Genomic DNA, 26,624 nt, shown 5'->3' on the forward strand with positions numbered 1-26,624 from the left:
CAGACATCTCTAATCCCTGCAGCCTCTTTCACTAAGCCAGCCTTGGCCTCACAGTAATTTCCTACAGTTCTGTAGATCAGAAGTCCAACACAGGTCTCACTGGGCTAAGATCAAGGTGTTGGCAGGGCAGTGTCCCTTTCTGGAGGCTGGAGGGGAGAATGTTGCCTCGTCTTTTCTCACTTTGGGAGGCTACCTTTATTCCTTGGCTCCTTTCTCCATGTTCAAAGGCAGAAAGAGAAGGGCAAATCCTTCTCACATTGCTTCATTCCTACTTTTCTGCCTCAATTTTCCACTTTTAAGGCCTGGTGCGATTAGATTGGGCTCACCTAGAAAACCCAAGATATTCTCCCCATCTCAACCTTAGTCATATTTGCAAAGCCCATTTGGTCATAGAAGGTAACATAGGCTCCAGGCATTAGGACTTTGGACATCTCTGTAGAAGGGGATTATTCTGCCTTCTACAGATAAATGTATATTCATAGATGCATATGTAGAATGATTAAGATACACTAAGAAACAATGGGGTTTTTAAATATATAGGATATAATTTTATCTGTGTAAAAAGTATTTCTTATATCTACATTTAATGTGATGTTTGCAAATATGTAACAAAAGGAGTAAGATTCAGTCCTTAGTTATATATAAACGTTCCTCTACAGTGAGGAATGGGATTAGGAATGGATAGGAAGAACAATGTACACATTTTACTGGACTTAAACTTATATTGTTTGATTTTTTAAGCACATGGGAATTTTTATGTTGTTATTTAGATAGCATGTTTAAAAATAGATATACAAAATAAAATCACAGTAATTTTTAATATACCATATTATGAAAATATATTGCATCTTAGACTATATTTCTGTTTTTAAAAAATGGTCAAAAAATCACATGTACAATACTAAGAAAATACTTTAAAATTGCAGACATGAAATGGGTACAGCTATTTATTAAAATTATGAAACATGACTGGGGAATTTACAAAGACACTTGAAATAAATATACAGATATTCTACAAATGTGATAGAGGAAATTGAACATTATATTGACATTAAGTCTTCCAAAATAATTTCTTGGTTAACAGACTGGCCCAATAAAATATTAATACATTTTTAAATGCAATAATAATTAGGGCCATATGGTAGTGTCACCAAATTCAATTTCTGCAGAAGTGGAAGAAAATAAATAGCCCAGACATATGTGCATAAAAAGAGACACACACACATTCTATTTGGAGAATTATTCAAGCTTATCTTATCACAAATGCCAAAAATAATTGTGAATAGTTTAATGCAGGGTTTCTTGACCTCAGTGTTACTGACATTAGGACCTGATAATTCTTGAGGGTGGCAAGTGCCTAGCAGATATCAGTAGCAATCCTATCCCACCCACCTCTCCTGTATATATATGCACACACACATATATACACATAAAGTATTAGTAGTATGTGTATATAAATATATATATACTTTAAGATATATATATGTATCTTTTTTCAGACCAATATCAAAAGAGAAAAGGTTTTTTTCTCACCTCACTAGTAATCAAAGAAATACATATTAAAAGAATAAGAAGCATACTTTTTGTTTAACAAAATTTAATCAAAACAGGGGCTACTAAAATGTGTGAGATACTAAACACTGGCAAAGCTGGATTAAAATATCACTGATTGTGCGAAGGAAAGTTCATAAAAACTTCTGGAAAGATTTCTAGAAAGATACTTAGCAGTATGTAACAAGGGTCTTACCTGTCATTCTAGTAATCTTGTAATATAGTAACATTGCTCTGAAGTCTTCAGGACTCTAACCTGAGGAAATAAATCAGAGATACAAAGAAAGATGTTTATTACAGAATTATTGAAAATAGTAAAAGTTAGTTTCCAATAATAGGTGAGGGGTAGAAATAAATAAGATATAGCCATAAAATATAACATTATGCAAATATTAAAAGCACATGTTTGAAAAATAAGTATATTGAAAACTGCTTGTGATAAAATATTCTGTGGAAAAGCTAGAATACAAATCTGTGTCTAAATTGTGCCCCAGCACCTGCTGTGGTACTCAATATGTATTTGCCAAATTAATGAATAATTATAATTTCAGATATGTACATCTAATTGTAAAACTGTAATTACTTTTGCACCAATCTAATATAATGGGGTAGGGAGTATTAAGAAGTGGCAACTGAAATGTGTGAGGTTAGAAGAGAGAAAAATAAAGTGGAGCTTAATAAGAATTTAGCTACTTAAAATTAGTTTTGGTAGCTAGACTGAATTTCTCAAACAGAAAGGAGCAAAAGTGGATTTGGGTGATTTTAATTTTTTTTTTGAAACTTCTACATTTTCCAACATTTGTATGATAAATATATTACTTCCATAATTATTCAATTTTTTTTAACTTGAGAAGTCCCTCTGGATTTTCAAACTCCATTCTCATTTGACTTCTGCTACAGAGCAGACTGTCAAATGATGTCACAAATCAACTAGATTATTTGGTATGTGCAACATAGTCCATTTTTTTAATATCTAAAAAAAATGATTGCAATACTGGTCTTCTCCTAACTCAGTAATAGTTAAGGAAAGACTTAACACCAAAGTGGGTGCCTGTCTAGGTCACAATCCCCTTTATAGCAATTCTCTTTCACAAGCTTTCAATTCATGTGACTCAGTCCCTATTCGATCCATGTGTGTGTGTGAAAACTTTGCAACCACGTTTGTGTGTGAAAACTTTGCAACCACGTTTGTGTGTGAAAACTTTGCAAACACGTTTGTGTGTGAAAACTTTGCAAACACGTTTGTGTGTGAAAACTTTGCAACCACGTTTGTGTGTGAAAACTTTGCAAGACACTTTTCTGTGTGCTTCACCAAAAAACAAGGGATATTGTCTCTGCAGCACTTCCGTTATCAATTAATTCTGTGGTTCCACTAAAACAGCAATCAAATCCCTCTGGTATCAGTTGTTAGACTGCCAGTATCTTCCATTATTACTCAAGAAAGAATTATTTCCCGAAGGTTTACAGATGTTTTCCCATTTCTGTTGTTTACTGTATTTAGTTAAAATATGAACTGAAATAACCAGATAGCATCTCAAAATTCAGTGCCCTCCATTCGCTTGGTTTTCCCTTAAAATTCATAGACGGGCTTGTCTGGAATCCTGTAACCCTTTTCATCTCTCTTGTGCATGACTAGGTGAACTGCTCAATGAACCCTATAGGATTGTTCTACTTAGCTTTCAGAAAAAAGCTTTACTGAGGCAGGAGAATGGCGTAAACCTGGGAGGCGGAGCTTGCAGTGAGCTGAGATCCGGCCACTGCACTCCAGCCTGGGTGACAGAGCGAGACTCCATCTCAAAAAAAAAAAAAAAAGAAAAGAAAAGAAAAAAGAACAAAGATTTAAAGAGCACTCTCAGAAGAGAGTAAGCCAAAAAAAAAAAAAAAAAAAAAGCAAGCCATTCTAAGACTTCTGTTATACTCTATTACTCTCCTGCCCCTCTCATTTAGTAAATTCAGCAAACACCTCTAGGCTTCCTCCTCACTCTTCACATAGTTCCCATAAAAAGGCTTAGCTCCCTAGCAAAATTTTTTTTCTATGTTTTCCAAAAGAGATTAAGTTTTCAGTTGTAGTTAACCACAGAATCTCTCTGGCCACCACAGAACATTAACTAGTGTGCACTGGTTTTCTCTAATGAAATTATAATCAATATTTGCTAATAAAATTTCAGAATGGGCCTCTTTATGATGTTAAACATGAAGCAAATGAGATAAGTACCATATATGTTGCCTACCAAAAGCCATGATTACTTGCTGACAGTAACTTTCCTTTATGCTAAAATATCCTTTTTGATCTCATGGTCAGATGTCCATTTAAGTTAGCCCCCAACCTGAATTTTTTTTTTTTTTTTAAGATGAAGTCTCACTATGTTGCCCAGGCTGGGGTGCAGTGGCTCCATCTCGGCTCACTACAACCTCTGCCTCCCAGGTTCAAATGATTCTCCTGTCTCAGCCTCCTGAGTAGCTGAGATTACAGGCATGTGCCACCATGCCCAGCTAATTTTTTGTATTTTAGTAGAGATGGGTTTTCACCATGTTGCCCAGGCTGGTCTCGAACTCCTGAGCTCAGGAAATCCACCCACCTCGGCCTCCCAAAGTGCTAGTGTGTCCGGACTTGGTTCCTTCCGGTGGGTTCTTGGTCTTGCTGACTTCAAGAATGAAGCTGCAGACCTTTGCAGTGAGTGTTACAGCTCTTAAATGTGGCTTGGACCCAAAGAGTAAGCAGCAGCAAGATTTATTGTGAAGAGCGAAAGAACATAGCTTCCACAATGTGCAGCAGGACCCCAGCAGGCTACTGCTGCTGGCTGAGGTGGTCAGCTTTTATTCCCTTATTTGTCCCTGCCCATGTCCTGGTGATTGGTCCATTTTACAGAGCGCTGATTGGTGCATTTACAATCCTCTAGCTAGACACAGAGCGCTGATTGGTGTGTTTTTAGAGTGCTGATTGGTGCATTTACAATCCTTTAGCTAGGCACAGAGCACTGATTGCATTTACAATCCTCTAGCTAGACAGAAAAGTTCTCCAAGTCCCCACTCAACCCAGGAAGTCCAACTGGCTTCACCTCTCAATCCCCCCTCTAAACAGGACACCCCAACTGCTGTTGGGAATTGGGCGATGACCGCTTTAGCTACTTACTGCTGGATAGGGGCAAAGAAGGGGCCCTGCAGTGTTAGTGTCCTCCAGAGGGGAACTCTCTAGGCCAGTCAAAGGACCAGTAGGTTGGTCCAGGGGTCCTTGGTGGAAGTTGTTAGTTGAGCTCATTTGGGGTTCCATTCATAAGACCATCTGTAGCTTGATGGCCTCAATCCTGGAGGAAACAAATTTGACAAGGAGGTTAAAAACACAGGGCTCTAAGGTGAGTAATGCAAGTTGGCTGTCACAGGACCTAGAAAGGGGAGAAGCCTTGTTGCCCAACTACAGAGGTTGGTATAAGAGTTTGAAAGGTGTCTGATTTCAGAAGCCTTTTCCTGTAAATGTTGGGTGGCATCTCGTACTGTCCCTGACTGGTTAGTATAAAAACAACACTCTTCCCCTAAGAAGGTGCAAAGTCCTCCTTTCTCAGCAGTGAGGAGGTCTAGGCCTCAGTGGTTTTGGAGAGTCACTGCTGCTCACTGCTGCCAAAGAGTCTATTTGGGACCATAGAGTAAGGATAGATTTTGCTATTTCTTGCAAACTGTCTGAGAAATCCTTTAAGAGTGTGTGGTAGTGGGATAATGAAGTAGATAAACCTGCTATTCTGTTTTCTGTAGCAGTAGCCATTCCTAACCCTCTAAGTAGGGGTATTTGTTGTATGGCCCTGCACTGATGGACTTGAGCTTTGAGGAGCACTGATAGGGTCTGACTAGGATTACAGGCTTGAGCCACTGCAAGCAGCCCAAACTGAGATATTTTTTATAGTAACAGCGATGTTTATTAAAAAGTAGAGTCAAGATAACATGAGTAAACAAAAATGTAGGTCATCCTATTTCTGGGACACCCACTTCTCATAGCCATGGCAACCAGAAATAGACATCAGAGGTGGCACGGACTCCAAAAATAGTTGTGACATATCAGCTTTACTAGAACTTATGCTACTATGAAACTTTGACCAAGAAGATCTCAAGGAAAGTGTATTTTATAAATTCTGGTACTTTAAAATACCAGAAAGTAACTAACTTTTCTTATTCAGGATAATTTTTTATTTCAAAACTCTGAAGAAATCATCTAATTCCTTCATTAAACTGGAATTAAATGTTGGAGATAAAATGGACTATTGGCATGATCTTAGAGAACTAAATTTTATACCAAGTTTTGTAAATAAATTAAAGTATGTTTCAATATTGATTTTTAACTTGTAAGCTTTCCCAGGACAGATTTCTTCCCCAAATCTCCACATATCAGTGCAATTTATAATTTTTGCAAAATGTCAGTTGGGAACATTTGTATCTAAAACACAGTTTAACAATTGAAAAGGGGCTGGGCATGATGGTTCACTCCTGTAATTCCAATACTTTTGGGAGGCCAAGGTGGGAGGATCATGCTAGCCCGGAAATTCAAGCCCAACCTAGGCAACATAGGGAGAGCCCATCTCTACAAAAAATTTTTTTTAAAAATCACCCAGGCATGGTGGTGTGCACCTGTGGCCACAGCTAACTTGGGAAGCTGTGGGATGATTGTTGAGCCCAGACAATGGAGGCTGCAGTGAGCTGTGATCGCCAACACTGCACTCCAGTCTGGGGAGCTTAGCTAGAGCCTGTTAATCAATCAATCAAATCAATGGATGCTAAATCTTTAAAAGCTATATAACCTTTTTCCTCCAAGCATTGATAATTTAGGAGTTTTTAATACCTCCTTCCATATTCAAGTCATTAATGAGTTATTTCATATTCTTTCCCAAGTCTCTGTGGATTTTTTTTCTCCTTTTTCTGGTTCCATTATTGTCCCCCAAGCCCCAAATATGCCATTATCTCTAGCCTGGTCTACTGCAGCATTCTCCTAACTAGCTTCTCATATCTACCTTTGCCCCTTTCCAATCCATTCTCCACATGGCACCAGAACAACCTTTTCAAAATGCAAACCTAGATATATTACACCCCCACCCCACACAGAACCCTCAAAAGTTTTTTATTTTCCCATAGATAAAGGCCAAAATGTTTCACATGGCCATTAGCACCCTACTTGCTCTGGATCCTCAGAGTAAAATAATGTATTATCTTTGCTACAGTCAGAAAATACTGTTTTCTATTTTTTTCTATTCATCTGGCTGAGTTTCTTAGCAAATACATTACCTTTTTCCAAGATGCATTTTATTAGAGACAACTCTAATCAGGAGAGTCTACATACTTCATACCAGTTTACTTTGGTGTACTATTTTACTACTTTGAAGCAGTTTTAATTAATGGTTTACTCTTTTCTCTGGAAAGCAAACACTTTACTCCAAAGAGAGTGAAAAACCCCTGAGATAAATTGTACAATAACCAAGAAGCTGAATGCAGTTTTCTCTAGGAATTGAAATCATTTCCTGAGAAATTCAATGTGCCTGTTTCACTGGAAGAAATTCTATTGCCAGCACTTTATTGATTCTCTTAGGCTTGTGTGATCTTTTGTTCCATAAAATTGAGCCGTTGCAAGGTTTGATACACCTCAGCCAACTAACAGCAAGAAAACAATCTACCCATTCTCGGAACCATGCGGCCAAAAGTTGTCCTGAGCTTGACCTAGCCTGGGAATCTTACCTCTTCTCATCCTTTGTTCTCCTCTTTAATGCTAATCATGTGAACTGTGCTAAAAAAGCCAAGCAAAAAAAGTGAAATCCTGCTCTCAGCCCCAAGGACTTGTCACCTTTTATGAAACTCAGCTTAACTGAGATCTAAGAGGTTCAGTTCTATAGCAGGTTTTACAGAATGATTGTCTGCACCCAGGAAAGCTAACCTGAGGTCAGGCAACTAGATAGTAGAGGAAGCTACCAATCTGCTTGAAAGACTTTTTATAAATCTTTTATATGCTGAGGTTTTAGGGGTTTTGTCCCAGCAGCCCAAGATCTTTGCCATGATTTCCAATATAGTCTTACTCCGGATGTAACACGGTTTTACTCAAATCCAAGTTACTTTTTTTGGTGTATTCTCTTTATTCTGATCATTCTGATCATTTCCTTTATGCATTTCAAATCCTGATATTAGATAGACCTTAGAAGCTTTCATTATGTTCATGTATATGGTATTATCTTCCCCAGAATCTTGTTTTCGAATCTGTTTACAACTGTGTCCTTAGTGTTACATGTAACAATATTGATCCTCACACTTGTGCCTTAGTAACACTGGTGGGACATTCCTTGTGACTAATGCCTGCATTCATTTTCTACTGCTGCAGTAACAAATTACCAGAAGGTTAGTGGTTTAAAACAACACAAATTTATTTTCTCGGCGTTCTGGAAGTCGTAAGTCTGCAGTGTTTCTCACTGGGCTTAAATCAAGGTGCCAGCAGGGCTTGTTTTTCCCTGGAGGTTCTGAGGGGAGGATTTTTTTTTTTCCTCTTTTTTGGCTTCTAGTGAGGTCTCACCTTCAGCTTGTGGCCCCTTTTTTCCATCCTCAAAGCACTTCACTGCATTCTCTGCTTTTGCCACCACCCCATCTTTTTCTCTGCTGCTAGTCAAATCTCACCCTGCCTCTCTCATATAAGGATTCTTACAATGACATTTAAGGCCCACACAGATAATCCATAATAATCTCACCAACTCAAGATCCTCAACCACATCTGCAAAGTCTCTAAGGTAACATTTATACAGACTCTGCGGAATAGGGAATGGGTATTTGGGGGACCATTATTTAGTGTGCCATAATGCCCATACTGTTGATATCTTCATGATCACTCTTTTGGAGAGTCACAGAAAACTTGCAACATAGACATGGTTCAAACCTCTAGCCAATATAAACCAGGCTCACCTAACACTTTCTTGAGATCTTAGTGATAAGGGTCCCCATCTTTCTAGTGATGAACCGGTAAGCTCATCCTCCTCAGCATCTCACCTAACCACACACAGATGCAGCCTCACCTATGCCCCAGAAACCAGCATAGTGCTGAATGAGAGCACCTGGTTTTTAAAGTATTTTTAAAATCAAATACTTTACAAATGACAAGAGCAAAAATCGCTAAGTAAAAATAGTTCATACAGGTTACCCGCCAGGTAATAGCAACACATACTGTTCGGGCCCTGCTTTAACTAGTGTAGAAAGGAGGAAAAACAAAACTGAGCTCTTCAGGTGCCACTTTCTAGTTAATTTCAAAAATATTAGGCTCCAAAATGACAGATTAAAAGAATAACTTGAACTCAATACACAGTCCCTAGATTATTTCACAAACATGAATGTACTGAGAGGTAAAGCCAGCTGGGCTTCTGGGTGGGGTGGGGATTTGGAGAAATTTTCTGTCTAGCTAAAGGATTGTAAATGCACCAATCAGTACTCTGTGAAAAATAAGGGACTAAAAGCTGGCCACTGGAGCCATCAGCAGCAACCCGCTCGGGTCCCCTTCCACGTTGTGGAAGCTTTGTTCTTTCACTCTTCGCAATAAATATTGCTGCTGCTGCTCACTCTGTGGGTCCGCACTACCTTTATGAGCTGTAACACTCACCATGGAGGTATGCAGCTTCACTCCTGAAGCCAGCAAAACCACGAGCCCACTGGGAGGAATGAACAACTCCAGACACGCCACCTTTATGAGCTGTAACACTCACCTCCAAGGTCTGCAGCTTCACTCCTGAAGTCAGCAAGACCACAAACCCACCAGAAGAAAGAAACTCCGAACACATCTGAAGGAACAAACTCCGGACACACCATCTTTAAGAACTGTAACACCACGAGGGTCCGTGGCTTCATTCTTGAAGACAGCGAGACCAAGAACCCACAGGAAGGAACCAACTCTGGACAGAGTACCTCCTTGTCTATTTATAATTTTTAGTCATCATCTAGTTCACTCTTTAATACCGATCACTTTTCCTTTAAAAAGTTTCTAAATATTCAAAGTGGCTGATTCCAATCCTTAATCTTCTCAAGAAAGGACTCCTAAACATGAATGTAGGTGCTTCGCCAATGCTTCAAAATGCAGTGCGGCAGCTCTCTCTCACATCTTGGAGAAGCTATTTTCATCCTGTTGTGCTATCTCACACGTGATGGTGCAAAATAGTTAACATAAACTGGTTTACACGTTCTGCAGGGAACGAATTTAAAAGGTTAATGCAACTTATTTTTAACTTAAATGTGAAATTACTTTCACAAAAAGGACTTAAGAGTATTCAAAATGGCCAAGAGTGTTCTAGATGATTACTGATTATGCCTGATGGTCAATATGTTTAAGGTATGGTTAAAATAAAAATGAAGGATTCATTTATGCAGAATGACATTTTATCAAGCCCATTGAGAAACTGTCTTTCTGCCTCTCTTCCACTATATTTATATTATTAATGGCAATATTATCTGAAGCCAGTTTCATGCCCATTTCCTGAGGCACTACTCTGGGCGTCTTCCTGTGGTTTTAATACATTAATGACCATCATTATTCTTTATGAGAATTTGACAAAAATTGAGCCCTTGTGACAATATTCACATCTGAGCTAATGTAACTTAATTTTCCAAGTTGGCTTCATGAAGCACAGTAGCAAAGTGCTTTATTAAAATCTGGATAATCAAATTAGCCCATTCATCTATTTACCGTGTGCTTATATCACATGATTAAATTAATTTTTTATACTAAAGTCCTATCAATTATATCAGAGTAGATGAAGTCAATGATCATAAACATTTTGCTTCCTTATGTTTTCCATGCTAGGTAGAATTAGATTAGCTTTGGGCACATAGCCTAAAATACAAACTGCAAATTGAACCTTTGTTGAGGTGATATTTATATTGAAGGGCTCACAGTAGAAATCTAGAATATTAGAAACATTATTCTAAAAGCTGCCTCTGGGCTTTAAAAGAAAAAGTCTTTCAACTCCATTGGGCTAAATAAAGATACCTCCAAAGTTATAACATGTGTTGCTTTTATTTGGGGTGTAGGCGGATGGTGAAGCAAGGTCAATATTTCAATAAAATTGAAAGATTTTATTTAATTCCAGATGTCTTTACTTCTAGAATTTTATTCTCACACAAATTGAACAGCCTGATCTGCAAGCCTAAGAAGCAGTAACAGGATCAAAGACTTCCTAAAAAGCCAGCTTTATAAATGGATCAATTCCCATAAATATGTCTTACCAGGATGGGTTCTAAGTGCTCAGGTTTACTTCATTGCTAATCTGGAAATCCTCATATAAACTCGATCTTGGAGCCAAATAAAATGGATTTAGTCCTACAAGTGACTCTGAGCTTTGGGACAATATGTAGACAAATATTTGGTTCCAAATCTAAACTTTTTTCCAGAATCTTTTTATTCTCTGTAATCACCCATAATATTTGGAGATTTGACTCAGGCAAAAACATGTGGACTAAGGAGGGGAGAAGGTATCTTAGGGCTGGAATAGATTGATTAGCAAAAAGTAATTGCCAATTTTCTGAAAAATTTTCGAGTCTAAATTTTCGATGAATATAAACCAGGCAAACATGATGCTTTTATCCATCTTTGGTGGAAATCATTAAATGTGCTTCCAGTGTCACGGGGCTCCAGTTCTGAAAAATATCAAAGCCCAGGTCCCTCAGGTCCCCCAGTTCACCCCTACCCTGCTGTTCCAGAGATCAGCATATTGTCAAAAGGACCTTTCTGACTCTCAGGCAACATTTTCTGTCTCTTACATAGAGCAGTAACTAAAAAGACTGCATCTTTAGGAAACAAAGACAAATTGTTGCAGAGAAGCTACCTGTCTGTAAAAGAACAGATGATTTATTTTTTTCTCTCTCTTAACTAGAACAATTAATTGGTAACATAATAGAAACTCTCAGCAGTAAATGAGAAATGGCCTAATCCCTGAATAGATCACAAACAGAGTGGGAAGTGTTTTTTCTGCTTTAATTGCAGGAGTTGGTGTTCAAAGAATTCCTCTGACTCCTCTTGTTTCTGCTGCGTTGCTGATTTCAGGACTTAAAAATCTGAGAAAAGAGGTTCAACTTGTTAATCTAAGGAAAAATAAAAATTAAAAATTGGAGGCCTAATTATCTTTGTTAAAAATAAGGGAAGAGCCAGTTTCTAGTTCTGCGTCTAAGAGCCTGGAAGTCACCGCCCCATCTTAACATGTAAAAAGCTGAACCGATTGAAAAACCAACAACTGTTCTAGAATCCATAAGAGAAGTGAGGACACAGGGAAAATAATCAAACAGAAAGACTGCCCCCAATATTGGAGAAACAGGTGAATACAGGGAGTTGCAACTTACCAGAATAGAGACTTCTAAGTGGAAACTGCCACAAGAACCAGTGCTGCTGTGTGAAAGCCTGAACCGTAAATGACAAATTGCTGGACAACTCTGACAGTTAAAAATAACTACAGGGTGACTCAGTCATAGGAAGCCCCCACAATTTTATGAGGTTTATTTCCAGGAGCTTGACTAGGTTCTCACTGTAAATATCAGAACAAATATCTGTCAGTTCTAGCCATCCTATCCCACCTAAGGGAAGGAAAAAAATAGAAAAATACTTGTGACGTTCACAGAACAGAAGCACAGACTTACTAAAAGGCTGAGACCTAATCATAGACTTATAGAACACTTCCCTTGTCCCCTCATCTCACCACCACATTACTGAATGACTACTTATACCAGTTTATTTTGCTCAGTACATTTATGTTTGATTATCAATAAATCACAATGCAGGCCAGGCACGGTGGTTCACACCTATAATCAATCCCAGCATTTTGGGAGGCCGAGGCGGATGGATCACCTGAGGTCAGGAGTTCAACACCAGCCTGGCCAACACGGTGAAAACCCATTTCTACTAAAATACAAAAATTAGCTGGGTGTGGTGGTGGACACCTGTAATCCCATCTACCCAGGAGGCTGAGCCAGGAGAATCACTTGAACCCAGGAGGTGGAGGTTGCAGTGAGCCAGGATCCTGCCACTGAACTCCAGCCTTGGTGACAGAGAAAGACTGTCTCAAAAAAAAAAAAAAAAAATACAATCCATACTAAAAGGCAAAACCCAAAATTAATTAATTTATTTTTAGATAGGGTCTTAGCTCACTGTGACCTCAAAGTCTGAGCACTTCAGCCTCGTAAGTAGCTGGGACTACGGGTTTATGCCACCACTAATTTTTTATGTTTTATTTTTTGCAGAGAGGGAGGCCTCACTATGTTGCCCAGACTGCTCTTGAACTCCCGGCCTCAAGTTATCCTCCTGCCTCAGCCTCCCAAAGTGCTTGGATTCCACATATGAGCCACCATGGCCAGTCAAAACCATGATTTGAACAGACAGAGCAAGTGTCGGAACTAGACATAGCAGGGATGTTGAAATTACTAGACCAGAAATTTAAAACAACTATAATGAATATGCTAAGAGTTCTCAGGGATAAACAAGAGAACATGTAAGAACAGACAGGCAATGGAAGTAGAAAAATGAAAATCTTATGTAAGAACCAATGAAAATACTAGAGATCAAAAACATCGTAAAAGAAATAAAGAATTCATTTGATAGGCTAGGCTAGTTTGCAGATTGGACACGGCTAAGGAAAGAATCTCTGAGCTTGATGATATCTCAAGAGAAATCTCCAAAATAGAAAAGTAAAGATAGCAAAGACTGAAAAAAAAAAAACTCCAAGGACTGTGGGACAACTACAAAAGGTGTAACATGTGTGTACTGGGAATATCAGAAGGAGAAGAAAGAGAGAAAAGGAACAGCAGAAATGCCTGAAACATTAATGACTGAAAATTTTCCCAAATTAATTTCAGACACCAAGCCCCAGGTCCAGAAAGCTCAGAGACTACCAAGCAGCATAAATGCCAAAACAAAACAAAACTAAAACTGGGCATATCATTTCTACAGACTACAGAAAATCAGATAGGCAAAAAGTGTGAAAGAAGTCATAGGAAAAAAAGACCTTACCTATGGAGGAGAGAAGATAAGAATTACATCTGACTTCTCCTCAAATAAGTGAAGACAAGAATTATATCTGACTTTCTCCTCAGAAACCATGGAAGTAAGAAGAGAGTGAAGTGAAATATTTAAAATTGAAAAATTGAAAATGTTGAGAGAAAACAGCAATATAGAATTCTGTACCCTTCAAAATTAGCCTTCAAAAGTAAAAGGGAAATAAAGACTTTCTCAAACAAAAATTGAGGGAATTTGTTGTCCACAGATTTGTTGCTCATATATAAGTAAAATGGATAATAGTAATGACACAAGAGACAAGAGAGAGGAATTTAAATTATTTATTATAAAATACTAACACTAACCATGAAATTATATAGTATTATTTAAAAGTGGCACCTGTAATCCCAACACTTTGGGAAGCCAAGGCAGGCATGTCAGTTGAGGTCAGAAATTTGAGACCAGCCTGGCCAACATGGTGAAACCCTGTCTCTTCTAAAAATACAAAAAAAATTAGCTGGGCATTGTGGTGCATGCCTGTAATCCTAGCTACTCAGGTGGCTGAGACAGGAGCATTGCTTGAACCTGGGAAGCAGAGGTTGCAGTGATCTGAGATTGTGCCACTGCACTCCAGTCTGGGTGACAGTGAAACTATGTCTCCAAAAAAAAAAAAAAAAAGTGATATGTATTAGTTATAAATGGGTATTTTAAAATCTACTGAAACTATTAAAAAACGTTTTAAAAAGGAGAAATATAGCTGATATGTTGAGAAGAGAAAATACATAAAATGCTCAGTTAAAACCATAAAAGGATAAAATACAGGAGGAAAATGGCAGATAGGAGACAGGACTAATGTGGAGCTCCTACTTGGACAGACAAAATGGCATGTGTAAACTCACATCATGAACTTTTCTTCCAAGCACCACTGTAGGAATATACCAGGAAAAACGTAAGAATTAACTGACCCTTTGAAAAAAGCAGCTGGAGCCTGGTATGGTGGCTCACACCTGTAATTCAGGCACTTTGGGAGGCCAAGGCAGGTTGATCACCAGGTGAGGAGTTTGAGACCCTGGCCAAGATGGTGAAACCCTGTCTCTACTAAAAATATAAAAATTAGCCTGGCATGGTGGTGGGTGCCTGTAATCCCAACTACTCAGGAGGCTGAGGCAGGAGAATCACTTGAACCCAGGAGACAGACATTGCAGTGAGCCAAGTTCGCACCACTGCATGCCATGCTAGCTTGGATGACAGAGCAAGACTCCGTCTCAAAAAAAAAAGAAAAGAAAAGAAAAAAGCAGCTTGCTGCTGCAAACCTAGACAGACAAAAAAAACTGGGGGTTCCCAAAGTGTGAGGGGGAAGTCTACCTCCAAACACACATCCTTACTGGGGAACCTAAAAATCCCGATCATGGGAAAATGATTTAACCTTACCTAAAGCTGAAATGGATTTAAGGAGCTGAGTGAAATATAAAATTAGAAGAAACAGCAAAAAGAGCCCTTTAGTCACTTCCAGTCCTCAGCTCAAACCCAGGGAAGCCATCCCTGGCTGTATCTTGCAGGAATCCTTGGGGAAGGCAGCTAACAGAACTGGGGAGGGGCCACAGGATAAAGGAAGCTTCCAGCTGAACTTTGTAATAATTTCGACTGAGAACAAATTTTCCTCAGAATCCAAGGAGTGAATGGGAAGTGCAGATACGAGTGCAAAAGCCGCAGCCAACAGTGCGGGCAGTGCACTAAACACAACTACAACCAAGAACTCCCAGAGTCCACTTCAATGCCTGCCATCTCCACAAGAGGAGGTGCTGGTAACCATGGTTGATTACCATGGTCTCTCAGCCTGAAGACATATAACATCACAGGACTCTGCAGACATTCCCTAGCACCAGCCCAGAGGTGGGCTGCTGGGTAGTTAGACCCAGAAGAGCAATAATAATATTTTAAAATCTACAGATTCCTGAGGCTCTCAGGAAACCCCATCCCTTTGTGAAGGGAGAGAGCCCTCATTAAGGGATCACCCTGTGGGGCAAAAGAGTCTGGACAGCAGCCTTTGAGTTCCTTATCTTTCCACTGAAACAATCTACACAAATGAGAAGGAACCAGAAAAGCCATTCTGATAATATGACAAAACAAGGACCTGTAACACCCCAAAAGATCACACTAGCTTTCCAACAATAAATCCAAACCAAGAAGAAATCTCTGGATTGACAGAAAAAGAATTCAGAAAGTTGATTATTAAGCTACTCAAGGAGGTACCAGAGAAAAGTGCAGTACAACTTAATGAAATTTTAAAAATACAGGATATAGATGGAAAAGTTTCCAGGGAAATAGATATCATAAAGAAAAGACAATTACAACATCTTGAACTAAAAAACACACTTAGAGAAATAGAAAATACACTGGAAAGTTTCAACAATAGACTGGAACAAGTAGAAAAAATAACTTCAGAGCTCAAAGATAAGGCTTTTGAATTAACCCAATCTGACAAAGACAAAAAATTTTAATGAACAAAGCCTACAAGAAATTTGGGATTATGTTAAATGACCAAGCATAAGACTAATTGGTGCTCTTGAGGAAGAAGAGAAATCTAAAAGTTTGGAAAACTTATTTTATGGAATAATCAAGGTAAATTTCCCTTGACTTGCTAGAGATGTAGACATCCAAATACAAGGAGCTCAAAGAACACCCTGGAAGTTCATTGCAAAAAGATCATCACCTAGGCACATAGGCATCAGGTTATGTAAGGTCAACATGAAGAATCTTAAGAGCTGTGAGACAGACACATCAGGTAATCTATAAAGGAAAACCTATCAGATTAACAGCAGATTTCGCAGAAGGGATTGGAGTCCTATTTTTAGCCTCCAAAAAAAAAAAATTATTATCAGCCAAGAATTTTGTATCCAGTGAAACTAAGTTTCATAAATGAAGGAGAGATAAAGTCTTTTTCAGACAAGCAAATGCTGAGAGAATTCTCCATTACCAAGCTAGGACTACAAGAAATCTCAAAACAAAACCTTGAAATACACCAAAATAGAACTTGCTTAAAGCATAAATCTCACAAAGCCTATAAAACAAGGAAACAATGAGAAAAAAAGGTATTCAGGCAACAACTAGCACAATGAATAGAACAGTACCTCACATCTCAATACTGACGTTGAATGTAAATGGCCTAAATGATCCACTTAAAAGATACAGAATGACAGAATGAATAAAAATCCACCAACCAACTATCTGATATCTTCAAGCAACCCACCCAACACATAAGGACTCATATAAACTTAAGGTAAAGGGGTGGAAAAAGATCTTCCATGCAAATGGAAACCAAATAGCTACTGGAGTAGCTATTCTTATATCAGACCAATGAGGCTTTAAAGCAACAACAGTTTTAAAAAGCAAAGAGAGACATTATATAATGATAAAAGGATTAGTCCAGCAGGAAAATATCACAATTCTAAATATGTATACGCCTAACACAGGAGCTCCCAAATTTATAAAACAATTACTACTACAACTTACAAATGAGACAGACAGCAAAACAATAATAGTGGGGGACTTCAATACTCCACTGACAGCACTAGACAGGTTATCAACACAAAAAGTCAACAAAGAAACAATGGGTTTGAACTATACTGTAGAACAACAAATGAACAGATATTTACAAAAAATTCTACCCAATAACTGCAAAATACACATTCTTTTCATCAGCAAATGGAACATTCTCCAAGACAGATCATATGACAGGTCACAAAGCAAGTCTCAATAAACTTAAGAAAATTGAAATTATATCAAATACTCTCTCAGACCACAGTGTAATAAAACTGAAAATCAACTCCAAAAGGAACTCTCAAAACTCAAATATGCAGAAATTAAATAATCTTCTCCTGAATGATCTTCGGGTCAATAATGAAATCAAGATGGAAATTTAAAAAATTCTTTGAACTGAACAATAATGGTGAAACAACCCATCAAAATCTCTAAGATATGGCAAAGTGAGGCTAAGAGGAAAGTTCACAGCATTAAATGCCTACATCACAGCATATATGCCTACATTGCTCATCATCACTGGTCATCAGAGAAATGCAAGAATGGCAAAAATTAAAAAATTGGAACATAACATACATTGACATGGATGTGATGAAAGGGGACACTTTTACACAGTTGGTAGGTGTGTAAACTTGTAGAGTCACCATGGAAAACATGAAGACTCCTTAAAAAACTAAAAGTAGAGCTACCATTTGATCCAGCAATCCCACTAGTAAGTATCTACCCAGAGGAAAAAGAGTCATTACATGAAAAACACACTTGCACCTGCATATTTATTGTAGCACAATTCATAATTGAAAAAATATAAAACCAGCCTAGATTCATTGATTTTTTGAAAGGTTTATTCTCTCTATGTCCTTCAGTTCTGCTCGGATCTTAGTTATTTCTTATTTTCTGCTAGCTTTTGAATTTGTTTGTTCTTGCTTGTCTAGTTATTTTAATTGTGATGTTAAGGTGTCAAATTTAGATCTTTCCTGCTTTCTCTTATAGGCAGTTAGTGCTATAAATTTCCCTCTAAACACTGCTTTAGCTGTGTCCCAGAGATTCTGGTATGTTGTGTCTTTGTTCTCATTGGTTTCAAACAACTTATTTATATGTGCCTTAATTTCGTTATTTATCCAGTAGTTATTCAGAAGCAGGTTGTTCCATTTCCATGCAATTGTGCAGTTTTGAGTGAGTTTCTTAAACCTGAGTTCTAATTTGATTGTACTGTGGTCTGAGAGACTGTTATGATGTCCATTCCTCTGCATTTGCTGAGGAGTGCTTTACTTCCAACTATGTGGTCAATTTTAGAATAAGTGCAATGTGGTGCTGAGAAGAATGTACATTGTGTTGATTTGAGGTGGAGAGTTCTGTAGATGTCTATTAGGTCTGCTTGGTCCAGAACTGAGTTCAAGTCCTAAATACTCTTCTTAATTTTCTGTCTTACTGATCTAATATTGGTAGTGGGGTGTTAAAGTCTCCCACTATTATTGTGTGGGAGTCTAAGTCTCTTTGTAGGTCTCTAAGAACTTACTTTCTGAATCTGTGCTCTTCTATAGGAGGCATATATATTTAGGATAGTTAGCTCTTCTTGTTGCATTGATCCCTTTACCATTATGTAATGCCCTTGTCTTTTTTTTATCTTTGTTAAAGTCTGTTTTATCAGAGACTAGGATTGCAACCTCTGCTTTTTTTTTTTTTTCTTTCCATTTGCTTGGTAAATATTCCTCTGTCGCTTTATTTCAAGCCTATATGTGTCTTGGCATGTGAGATGGGTCTCCTGAATACAGCACACCAATGGGTCCTGACTCTTAATCCAATTTGCCAGTCTGTGTCTTTTAATTGGGACGTTTAACCCATTTACACTTAAGGTTAATATTGTTACGTGTGAATTTTATCCTGTCATTATGATACTAGCTGGTTATTTTGCCCATTAGTTAATGCAGTTTCCTCATAGTGTTGATGGTATTTATAATTTGGTGTGTTTCTGCAGTGGCTGGTACAGATTTTTCCTTTCCATACTTAGTGCTTCCTTCAGGAGCTCTTATAAGGCAGGGCTGGTGGAGATGAAATCTTTCAGCATTAGCTTATCCACCACAATCAAGTCAGCTTCATCCCTGGGATGCAAGGCTGGTTTGACATATGCAAATCAATAAATGTAATCCATCACATAAACAGAACCAATGACAAAAAGCACATGATTATCTCAACAGATGCAGAAAAGGCCTTCAATAAAATTCAACAACCCTTCATGATAAAAACTCTCAATAAACTAGGTATTGAGTATCTCAAAATAATAAGAGCTATTTATGACAAGCCCATAGCCAATATCATACTCAATGGTCAAAAGCTGGAAACATGTCCTTTGAAAACCTGGCCAGGAAAATCAGGCAAGAGACAGAAATAAAGGATATTCTAACAGGAAGAGAGGAAGTCAAATTGTCTCTGTTCACAGATGACATGATTGTCCATTTAGAAAACCCCATCGTCACAGCCCAAAATCTCCTTAAGCTGATAAGCAACTTCAGCAAAGTCTCAGGATACAAAATCAATGTGCAAAAATCACAAGCATTCCTTTTTTTTCCTCATTAAATCATTCCTTATTTTTTATTTTAAAAAATCTGTTATCTACATTTTGGAATTTGATACAATAGTAAATTATAAACCCACTGTGTACATGTATGATCTGATGACTTTTAATAGCATGTAATAAGTTAAAACATAAACCACAACTAAACCAAGGAAACATGAACTACACATTTTCTATATTGGGAAACAGTGGTAGGTAGCTGAAGTTCATTATTTTCTTTTTTTTTTTTTTTTTTTTTTTTTTTTACTTTAAGTTCTAGGGTACCTGTGCACAACGTGCAGGTTTGTTACATATGTATACTTGTGCCATGTTGGCGTGCTGCACCCATCAACTCATCAGCACCCATCAACTCGTCATTTACATCAGGTATAACTCCCAGTGCAATCCCTCCCCCCTCCCCCCTCCCCATGATAAGCCCCGGTGTGTGATGTTCCCCTTCCCAAGTCCAAGTGATCTCATTGTTCAGTTCCCACCTATGAGTGAGAACATGCGGTGTTTGGTTTTCTGTTCTTGTGATAGTTTGCTAAGAATGATGGTTTCCAGCTGCATCCATGTTCCTACAGAGGACACAAACTCATCCTTTTTTTATGGCTGCATAGTATTCCATGGTGTATATGTGCCACATTTTCTTAATCCAGTCTGCCACTGATGGACATATGGGTTGATTCCAAGTCTTTGCTATTGTGAATACTGCTGCAATAAACATACATGTGCATGTGTCTTTATAGCAGCATGATTTATAATCCTTTGGGTATATACTCAGTAATGGGATGGCTGCGTCATATGGTACTTCTAGTTCTAGATCCTTGAGGAATCGCCATATTGTTTTCCATAATGGTTGAACTAGTTTACAATCCCACCAACAGTGTAAAAGTGTTCCTATTTCTCTACATCCTCTCCAGCACCTGTTGTTTCCTGACTTTTTAATGATCGCCATTCTAACTGGTGTGAGATGGTATCTCATTGTGGTTTTGATTTGCATTTCTCTGATGGCCAGCGATGATGAGCATTTTTTCATGTGTCTGTTGGCTATATGAATGTCTTCTTTTGAGAAATGTCTGTTCATATCCTTTGCCCACTTTTTGATGGGGTTGTTTGTCTTTTTCTTGTAAATTTGTTGGAGTTCTTTGTAGGTTCTGGATATTAGCCCTTTGTCAGATGAGTAGATTGCAAAAATGTTCTCCCATTCTGTAGGTTGCCTGTTCACTCTGATGGTAGTTTCTTTTGCTGTGCAGAAGCTCTTTAGTTTAATTAGATCCCATTTGTCAATTTTGGCTTTTGCTGCCATTGCTTCTGGTGTTTTAGACATGAAGTCTTTGCCCATGCCTATGTCCTGACTAGGGCAATCAGGCAAGAGAAAGAAATAGAGAGTATTCAGTTAGGAAAAGAAGAAGTCAAACTGTCCCTGTTTGCAGATGACATGATTGTATATTTAGAAAACCCCATTGTCTCAGCCCAAAATCTCCTTAATCTGATAAGCAACTTCAGCAAAGTCTCAGGATACAAAATTAATGTGCAAAAATCACACATTCTTATACACCAGTAACAGAAAAACAGAGAGCCAAACCATAAATGAACTCCCATTCACAATAGCTTCAAAGAGAATAGAATACCTAGGAATCCAGCTTACAAGATATGTAAAGGACCTCTTCAAGGAGAACTACAAACCACTGCTCAGTGAAATAAAAGAGGACACAAACAAATGGAAGAACATACCATGCTCATGGATAGGAAGAATCAATATCGTGAAAATGGCCATACTGCCCAAGGTAATTTATAGATTCAATGCCATCCCCATGAAGCTACCAATGACTTTCTTCACAGAATTGGAAAAAACTGCTTTAAAGTTCATATGGAACCAAAAAAGATCCCGCATTGCCAAGACAATCCTAAGTCAAAAGAACAAAGCTGGAGGCATCACGCTACCTGACTTCAAACTATACTACAAGGCTACAGTAACCAAAACAGCATGGTACTGGTACCAAAACAGAGATATAAACCAATGGAACAGAACAGAGTTCTCAGAAATAATACCACACATCTACAGCCATCTGATCTTTGACAAACCTGAGAGAAACAAGAAATGGGGAAAGGATTCCCTATTTAATAAATGGTGCTGGGAAAATTGGCTAGCCATAAGTAGAAAGCTGAAACTGGATCCTTTCCTTACTCCTTATACGAAAATTAATTCAAGATGGATTAGACACTTAAATGTTAGACCTAATACCATAAAAACCCTAGAAGAAAACAAGCATTCCTATACACAAATAACAGACAAAAAAAGAGCCAAATAATGAGTGAACTCCCATTAACAATAGCTTCAAAGAGAATAGAATACCTAGGAATACAATTTACAAGGGATGTGAAGAAACTCTTCAGGGAAAACTACAAACCCCTGCTCAAGGAAATCAGAGAGGACACAAATAAATGGAAAAACATTCTATGCTCATGGATAGGAAGAATCAATATCATGAAAATCGCCATACTTCCAAAGTAATTTATAGATTGAATGCTATCCCCATCAATCTACCATAGACTTTCTTCTCAGAACTAGAAAAAAACTACTTACATTTCATATGGAATCAAAAAAGAGCCTGTATAACCAAGACAATCCTAAGCAAAAAGAACAAAGCTGGAAGCATCTCGCTACCTGACTTCAAACTATACTACAAGGCTACAGTAACCAAAACAGCAGGGTACTCGTACAAAAACAGATATATAGACCAATGGAACAGAACAGAGGCCTCAGAAATAACACCACACATCTACAACCATCTAATCTTTGACAAACCTGACAAAAACAAGAAATGAGGAAATGATTCCTTATTTAATAACTAGTGTTGGGAGAACTGGCTATCCCTGTGCAGAAAACAGAAACTGGACCCCTTCCTTACACCTTATACAAAAATTAACTCAAGATGGATTGAAGACTTAAACATAAGACCTAAAACCATAAAACTCTGGAAGAAAACCTAGGCAATATGATTCAGGACATAGGCATGGGCAAAGACTTCATGAGCAAAACACCAAAAGCAACAGAAACAAAAGCCAAAATTGACAAATGAAATCCAAATAAACTAAAGAACTTCTGCACAGCAAAAGAAACTATCATCAGAGTGACCAAACAACCTACAGAATGGGAGAAAATTTTTGCTATTTATCCATGTGAAAAGGGCTAACATCCAGAATCTACAAGGAACGTAAACAAGTTTACAAGAAAAAAACAAACCACCTCATCAAAAAGTGAGCGAAGGATATGAACAGACACTTCTCAAAAGAAGACATGTGTGTAGCCAACACACATACGGAAAAAAACTCATCATCACTGGTCATTAGAGAAATGCAAATCAAAACTACAATGAGGTACCATCTCACACCAACTACAATGATCATCATTAAAAAGTCAGGAAACAACAGATGCTGGAGAGGATGTAGAGAAATAGGAACACTTTTACACTGTTGGCGGGAGTGAAAATTAGTTCAACCATTGTGGAAGAAGTGTGACAATTGTATTGCAGCACTATTTACAATAGCAAAGACTTGGAACCAACCCAAATGCCCATCAATGATAGACTGCATAAAGAAAATGCGGCAGGGGGTGTGCCCAAGATGGCAGAATAGGAACAGCTCCAGCCTCAGCTCCCAGCATGAACAACACAGAAGATGGGTGATTTTTGCAATTTCAACTGAGGTACTGGGTTCATCTCACTCGGGCACATCAGACAGTTGGTGCTGGTCCGCGGGTACAGCAGACCAACGAGAGTTGAAGCAGGGCGAGGCATCGCCTCACCTGGGAAGCGGAAGAGGCAAGGGAATTCCTTTTCCTAGCCAAAGGAAATTGAGACAACAACACCTGGAAAATCGGCTAACTCCCACCCTAATACTGTGCTTTACCAAGGGTCTTAGAAAACGGCACACCAGGATATTATATCCCACACCTGGTCCAGAGGGTCCCATGCCCACTGAGCCTCCCTCACTGCTAGCACAACAGTCTGAGATCTAACTGCAAGGTGGCAGCAAGGCTGGGGGAGGGGTGCCTGCCATTGCTGAGGCTTAAGTAGGTAAACAAAGCCACTGGGAAGTTCGAATTGGGTGGAGCCCACCACAGCTCAAGGAGGCTGGCCTGCTTCTGTAGACTCCTCCTCTGGGGACAGGGCATAGCTAAACAACAACAACAAAAAACAGCAGCAGAAATCTCTGCAGATGCAAACCACCCTATCTGATGTTCTTTGAAACCAGTGAGAACAAAGATACAACATACCAGAATCTCTGGGACACATTTAAAACACTGTGTAGAGGGAAATTTATAGCACTAAATGCCCACAAGAGAAAGCAGGAAAGATCTAAAATTGACACCCTAATATCACAATTAAAAGAACTAGAGAAGCAAGAGCAAACACATTAAAAAGCTAGCAGAAGGCAAGAAATAACTAAGAGCATAGCAGAACTGAAGGAGATAGAGACACAAAAAACCTTCCAAAAAATCAATGATTCCAGGAGTTGGTTTTTTGAAAAGATCAACAAAATGGAAAGACCGCTAGCAAGACTAATAAAGAAGAAAAGAGAGAAGAATCAAATAGATGCAATAAAAAATGATAAACGGGATATCACCAACGACCCCACAGAAATACAAATGACCATCAGAAAATACTATAAACACCTCTATGCAAATAAACTAGAAAACCTAGAAGAAATAGATAATTTCCTGTACACTTACACTCTCCCAAGACTAAACCAGGAAGAAGTTGAATCCCTGAATAGACCAATAGCAGGCTCTGAAATTGAGGCAATAATAGCCTACCAACCAAAAAAAGTCCAGGACCAGACGGATTCCAGCCAAAATCTACCAGAGGTATAAGGAGCAGTTGGTACCATTCCTTCTGAAACTATTCCAATCAATAGAAAAAGAGGGAATCCTCCCTAACTCATTTTATGAGGCCAACATCATTCTGATACCAAAGCCTGACAGAGATACAACAAAAAAAGAGAATTTTAGACCAATATCCCTGATGAACATCGATGCAAAAATCCTCAATAAAATACTGGCAAACCAAATCCAGCAGCACATCAAAAAGCTTATCCACCATGACCAAGTGGGCTTCATCCCTGGGATGCAAGGTTGGTTCAACATACACAAATCAATAAACGTAATCCAGCATATAAACAGAACCAAAGACAAAAATCACATGATTATCTCAATAGATGCAGAAAAGGCCTTTGACAAAATTCAACAGCCCTTCATGCTAAAAACTCTCAATAAATTCGGTATTGATGGAACGTACCTCAAAATAATAAGAGCTATTTATGACAAACCCACAGCCAATATCATACTGAATGGGCAAAAACTGGAAAAATTCCCTTTGAAAACTGGCACAAGACAGGGATGTCCTCTCTCACCACTCCTATTCAACATAGTGTTGGAAGTTCTGGCTAAGGCAATCAGGCAAGAGAAAGAAATAAAGGGTATTCAGTTAGGAAAAGTAGAAGTCAAGTTGTCCCTGTTTGCAGATGACATGATTGTATACTTAGAAAACCCCATCATCTCAGCCCAAAATCTCCTTAATCTGATAAGCAACTTCAGCAAAGTCTCAGGATACAAAATCAATGTGCAAAAATCACAAGCATTCTTATACACCAGTAACAGAGAAACAGAGAGCCAAACCATAAATGAACTCCCATTCACAATAGCTTCAAAGAGAATAGAATACCTAGGAATCCAACTTACAAGGGATGTAAAGGACCTCTCCAAGGAGAACTACAAACCACTGCTCAGTGAAATAAAAGAGGACACAAACAAATGGAAGAACATTCCATGCTCATGGATAGGAAGAATCAATATTGTGAAAATGGCCATACTGCCCAAGGTAATTTATAGATTCAATGCCATCCCCATGAAGCTACCAATGACTTTCTTCACAGAATTGGAAAAAACTGCTTTAAAGTTCATATGGAACCAAAAAAGATCCCGCATTGCCAAGACAATCCTAAGTCAAAAGAACAAAGCTGGAGGCATCACGCTACCTGACTTCAAACTATACTACAAGGCTACAGTAACCAAAACAGCATGGTACTGGTACCAAAACAGAGATATAAACCAATGGAACAGAACAGAGTTCTCAGAAATAATACCACACATCTACAGCCATCTGATCTTTGAACAAACCTGAGAGAAACAAGAAATGGGGAAAGGATTCCCTATTTAATAAATGGTGCTGGGAAAATTGGCTAGCCATAAGTAGAAAGCTGAAACTGGATCTTTTCCTTACTCCTTATATGAAAATTAATTCAAGATGGATTAGAGACTTAAATGTTAGACCTAATACCATAAAAATCCTAGAAGAAAACCTAGGTAATACCATTCAGGACATAGGCATGGGCAAGGACTTCATGTCTAAAACACCAAAAGCAACAGCAACAAAAGCCAAAATTTGACAAATGGGATCTAATTAACCTAAAGAGCTTCTGCATAGCAAAAGAAACTACCATCAGAGTGAACAGGCAACCTACAGAATGAGAGAAAATTTTTGCTATCTACTCATCTGACAAAGGTCTAATATCCAGAACCTATAAAGAACTCAATCAAATTTACAAGAAAAAAAAAACCCCACAAAAAGTGGGCAGAGAATATGAACAGACACTTCTCAAAAGAAGACATTCATACAGCCAGCAGACACAGGAAAAAATGCTCATCATCATTTGCCATCAGAGAAATGCAAATCAAAACCACAATGAGATACCATCTCACACCAGTTAGAATGGCAATCATTAAAAAGTAAGGAAACAACAGGTGCTGGAGAGGATGTGGAGAAATAGGAACACTTTTACACTGTTGGTGGGACTATAAACTAGTTCAACCATTGTGGAAAACAGTGTGGCGATTCCTCAAGGATCTAGAACTAGAAATACCATTTGACCCAACCATCCCATTACTGGGAATATACCCAAAGGGTTATAAGTCATGCTGCTATAAAGACACATGCACAC

The sequence above is a fragment of the Macaca thibetana genome, chromosome 17, assembly GCF_024542745.1.
Source record: "Macaca thibetana thibetana isolate TM-01 chromosome 17, ASM2454274v1, whole genome shotgun sequence".
NCBI classification, from domain to species: Eukaryota; Metazoa; Chordata; class Mammalia; order Primates; family Cercopithecidae; genus Macaca; species Macaca thibetana.